Raw genomic sequence first — 6,000 nt, forward strand, 5'->3', positions numbered from 1 at the left:
CTGAAACTCAACAAACAAGACACTTGCATTTAATGGCTTACGCACACACGTTTATCAAGTCCTCTTTACAGGCTTGTATTTTCTCAAAGCATCCCCTCCTTTGGATTTCCCATTTCAATTAATGGCACCATCATTTTTCCTATTCCTTGGGTGAAATTAAACAACGGCACATTTTGAAATGCGAAAATTCAGGGAAGGATTTTTGAGAGAACCAACAGGTAGATGTATTTGAGTTTTAATTGCCTCTTTTTCTTTCTTCTTTGTCAAATCACATTTTGTTTCTTCCACTCTCATTTTCCTTCTCTTTCTCCTTTCTCTTGCCTCTCTCCCCTACTCTTTCAATACATTCTTTGCATATAGTGGAGAGTTGACTTAAAGACCCATCTCTGGAATTCACTTCTATGAAATGGTGCTGGCAAGTTCTGGCTTTGTTTACTTTTCAGACAGAATTAAGGTCTTGTGCAAGTCTTCCTTATGTATGGCAGCTCAGCACAAAAGGCAACTGGCATTTCTTCTCCTTTGTACATATCCATTTTTCTGACCTGCTGATATGCATACAGTTTTCACCAGGAATGTTCAGTAGCTAACCAGTTAAGACCTCTGGTTTCTGCATTCAGTTGATACCTTTATGTTTTTGGGAGCTCTCATGGTAGAACAGCACTGAGCTAGGCTTTCATGAACAAAATTCTTGATAAGCAATTTAAGAATACTATGAAAGGGGGAAGTCAATTTTAAAATTTCCAGAATTCTATTTCTCTAATAAATTGATCTTTGCCATTGTCAGTTTCACAAGTCTTTGTCAGAGATGCACACATAGTTTTGCTTGAGTTGTAAACAGTATGTAGATCCATTTTATATATTCTGCCTTTATTCTAACTGTTGTAAACACTTATCCAGCTTGCCATGTAATTTTATTTTTATAACAATTATTGAGCACCTTTTATGTGTCAGCTACTATATATTTTTTCCACATCTTTATTGGAGTATAAATGCATTACAATGTTGTGTTAGTTTCTGCTTTATTGGAGTATAAATGCATTACAATGTTGTGTTAGTTTCTGCTGTATAAAGTGAATCAGCTATATATGTACGTACATCCCCATAAATCCTCCCTATTAAGCCTCCCTCCCACAAGCCCTATCCCACCCCTCTAGGTCGTCACAAAGCATCGAGTTGATCTCCTTGTGCAATGCTGCTGCTTCCCACTAGCCATCCATTTTACATTTCATAGTGTATATATGTCAATGCTACTCTCTCACTTCATCCCAGTTTCCCCTTCCCCTGCCATGTCCTCACATCCGTTCTCTAGGTCTGTGTCTTTATTCTTGCCCTGCTACTAGGTTCACCAGCACTGCTTTTTAAAATTCGATATATATGCATTAGCATACGGTATTTGTTTTTATCTTTCTGACTTACTTCACTCTGACAGATTCTAGGTCCATCCACCTCACTACAAATAACTCAATTTTGTTCCTTTTTATGGCTGAGTAATATTCCATTGTATATATGTGCCACATCTTCTTTATCCATTCATCTGTTGTTGGACATTTAGGTTGCTTTCATGTACTGGCTATTGTAAATAGTGCTGCAATGAACGTTGTGGTACATATATATATTTTTGAATTATGGCTTTCTCTGGGTATATGCCCAGTAGTGGTATTGCTGGGTCATATGGTAGTTCTATTTTTAGTTTTATAAGGAACCTCCATACTGTTCTCCATAGTGGCTGTATCAATTTACATTCCCACCAACAGTGCAAGAGGGTTCCCTTTTCTCCACACCCTCTCCAGCATTTATTGTTTCTAATTTTTTGGTGATGACCATTCTGACCGGTGTGAGGTGATACTTCATTGTGGTTTTGATTTGCATTTCTCTAATAATTAGTGATGTTGAGCATCTTTTCATGTATTTGTTGGCCATTTGTATGTCTTCTCTGGAGAAACGCCTATTTAGGTCTCCTGCCCATTTTTGTATTGGGTTGTTTGTCTTTGTGATATTGAGTTGCATGAGCTGCTTGTATATTTTGGAGATTAATCCTTTGTCAGTTGCTTTGTTTGCAAATATTTTCTCCCATTCTGAGGGCTGTCTTTTTGTCTTGTTTATGGTTTCCTTTACTGTGCAAAAGCTTTTAAGTTTCATTAGGTCCCATTTGTTTATTTTTGTTCTTATTTCCATTTCTCTAGGAGGTGGATCAAAAAGGATCTTGCTGTGATTTATGTCATAGAGTGTTCGCCTATGTCTTCCTCTAAGAGTTTTATAGTGTCTGGCTTTACATTTAGGTCTTTAATCCATTTTGAGTTTACTTTTGTGTATGGTGTTAGAGTGTGTTCTAATTTCATTCTTTTACTAGTATTTGTCCATTTTTCCCAGCACCACTTATTGAAGAGGTTGTCTTTTCTCCATTGTATATTCTTGCCTCCTTTGTCAAAGATAAGGTGACTTATGTGTGTGGGTTTATCTCTGGGCTTTCTCTCCTGTTCCATTGATCTATATTTCTGTTTTTGTGCCAGTACCATACTGTCTTGATTACTGTAGCTTTGTAGTATAGTCTGAAGTCAGGGAGCCTGATTCCTCCAGCTCTGTTTTTCTTTCTTAAGATTGCTTTGGCCATTCAGGGTCTTTTGTGTTTCTATACAGAATGTGAAATTTATTGTTCTATTTCTGTGAAAAATGCCATTGATAATTTGACAGGGATTGCATTGAACCTGTAGATTACTTTGGGTAGTATAGTCATCTTCACAATATTGATTCTTCCAATCCAGGATCAGGGTATAACTCTCCATCTGTCTATGTTATCTTTGATTTCTTTCATCAGTGTTTTATAGTTTTCTGAGTACAGGTCTTTTGCCTCCTTAGGTAGGTTTATTCCTAGGTATTTTATTCTTTTTGTTGTGATGGTAAATGCGATTGTTTCCTTAATTTCTCTTTTTGATCTTTCATTGTTAGTGTACAGGAATGTAAGAGATTTCTGTGCATTAATTTTGTATCCTGCAACCTTACCAAATTCATTGATTAGTTCTAGTAGTTTTCTGGTGGAATCTTTAGGATTTTCTATGTATAGTATCATGTCATCGGCAAACAGTGACAGTTTTACTACTTATTTTCCATCTTGTATTCCTTTTATTTCTTTTTCTTCTCTGACTGCTGTGGCTAGGACTTCCAATACTATGTTGAATAATAGTGGCGAGAGTGGACATCCTTGTCTTGTTCCTGATCTTAGAGGAAATGCTTTCAGTTTTTTGCCATTGAGAATGATGTTTGCTGTGGGTTTGTCTTTTTATTACGTTGAGGTAGGTTCCCTGTATGCCCACTTTCTGGAGAGTTTTTATCATAAATGGGTGTTAAATTTTCTCAAAAGCTTTTTCTGCATCTATTGAGATGATATATGCTTTTTATTCTTTAATTTGTTAATATGGTATATCACATTGATTGTTTTACATATATTGAAGAACCCGTGTCTCCCTGGGATAAATCCCATTTGATCATGGTGTATGATCTTTTTAATGTGTTGTTGGTTCTGTTTGCTAGTATTTTGTTGAGAATTTTTGTGTCTATGTTCATCAGTGATATTGGTCTATAATTTTCTTTTTTTGTGATATCTTTGTCTTGTCTTAGCATCAGGGTGATGGTGGCCTCATAGAACGAATTTGGTAATGTTCCTCCCTTTACAATTTTTTGGAAGAGTTTCAAAAGGATAGGTGTTAACTCTTCTCTAAGTGTTTGATAGAATTCACCAGTGAAGGAATCTGGTCCTGGACTTTTGTTTGTTGGAAGACTTTTAATTACAGTTTCAATTTCGTTACCTGTGATTGGTCTGTTTATATTTTCTAATTCTTCCTGGTTCAATCTGGGAAAGTTGTACCTTTCCAAGAACTTGTCCATTTCTTCTAGGTTGTCCATTTTATTGGCATATAGTTGCTTGTAGTAGTCTCTTATGATCTTTTGTATTTCTGTGGTGTCAGCTGTAATCTCTCCTTTTTCATTTCTAATTTTATTGATTTGAGTCCTCTACCTTTTTTTCTTGATGCGTCTGGCTAAAGGTTTATCAATTTTGTTTATCTTCTCAAAGAACCAACTTTTAGTTTTATTGATCCTTGCTATTGTTTTCTTCATTTCTATTTCATTTATTTCTGCTCTGATCTTTATGATTTCTTTCCTTCTACTAACTTTTAGTTTCCTTCTCCTAAGTTGTAGTGGGTTTTCTTTTTCTTCTTTTTCTAGTTGCTTTACGTGTAAGGTTAGGTTGTTTATTTGAGATTTTTCTTGTTTCTTGAGGTGAGCTTGAATTGCTATGAACTTCCCTCTTAGAACTGCTTTTTCTGTGTCCCATAGGTTTTGGATCATTCTGTTTTCATTGTCATTTGTTTCTAGGTATTTTTAAATTTCTTCTTTGATTTCTTCAGTGATGTCTTGGTTATTTAGCAACACACTGTTTAGCCTCCATGTGTTTGTGTTTGTTACAGTTTTTTTTCTTGTAATTGATTTCTAATATCATAGCATTGTGGTTAGAAAAGATGCTTGATACAATTTCAATTTTCTTAAATTTTCCAAGGCTTGATTTGTGACCCAAGATGTGATCTATTCTGGAGAATGTTCCATGTGCACTTGAAAAGAAAGTGTGTTCTCCCGCTTTTGGGTGGAATGTCCTAAAAATATCAATTAAGTCTATGTGGTCTATTGTGTCATTTAAAGCTTATATTTCGTTATTTACTTTGTGTCTGGATGATCTGTCTATTGTTGTAAGTGGGGTGTTAAAGTCCCCCACTATTATTGTGTTACTGTCGATTTCTCCTTTTATGGCTGTTAGCATTAGCCTTTTGTATTGAGGTGCTCCTATGTTGGGTGCATAAATATTTATAATTGTTATGTTTTCTTCTTGGATTGATCCCTTGATCATTATGTAGTGTCCTTCTTTATCTCTTGTAACAGTCTTTATTTTAAAGTCTATTTTATCTGATATGAGTATTGCTACTCCAGCTTTCTTTTGATTTCCATTTGCATGGAATATATTTTTCCATCCCCTCACTTTCAACCTGTATGTGTCCCTAGGTCTGAGGTGGGTTTCTTGTAGACAGCATATATATGGGTCTTGTTTTTGTATCCATTCAGCCAGTCTGTATCTTTTGTTTGGAGCATTTAATCCATTTACACTCAAGGTGATTATCGATATGTATGTTCCTATTACCATTTTCTTAATTGATTTGGGTTTGTTTTTGTAGATCTTTTTCTTCTCTTGTTTCCTGCTTCGAGAAGTTCCTTTAGCATTTGTTTTAAAGCCCATTTGGTGATGCTGAATTCTCGTAGCTTTGGCTTGTCTGTAAAAGCTTTTGATTTCTCTGACAAATCCAAATGAGATCTTCGCTGGGTAGAGTAATCTTGGTTGTAGGTTTTTCCCTTTCATCACTTTAAATTGTCCTGCCACTCCCTTCTGGCTTGCAGAGTTTCTGCTGAAAGATCCACCATTAACCTTACGGGGATTCCCTTGTATGTTATTTGTTGCTTTTCCCTTGCTGCTTTTAATATTTTTTCTTTGTATTTAATTTTTGATATCTTGAGTAATATGTGTCTTGGTGTCTTTCTCTTTGGGTTTATCCTGTATGGGACTCTCTGCACTTCCTGGACTTGATTAACTATTTCCTTTCCCATATTAGGGAAGTTTTCAACTATAATCTCTTCAAATATTTTCTCAGCCCCTTTCTTTTCCTCTTCTTCTGGGACCATTATATTTCGAATATTGGTGTGTTTAGTGTTGTCTCAGGGGACTCTGAGACTGTCCTCAACTCTTTTTTCTTTATTCTGCTCCCCGACAGTTATTTCCACCATTTTATCTTCCAGCTCACTTATCCGTTTTTCTGCCTCAGTTATTCTGCTATTGATTCCTTCTAGCGTATTTTTAATTTCAGTTATTGTGTTGTTCATCACTGTTTGTTTGCTCTTTAGTCCTTCTAGGTCCTTGTTAAATGTTTCTTATATTTTCTCCGTTCTGTTTCCGAGATTTTG

This window comes from Stenella coeruleoalba (assembly GCF_951394435.1).
Source record: "Stenella coeruleoalba genome assembly, chromosome: 13".
NCBI lineage: Eukaryota > Metazoa > Chordata > Mammalia > Artiodactyla > Delphinidae > Stenella > Stenella coeruleoalba.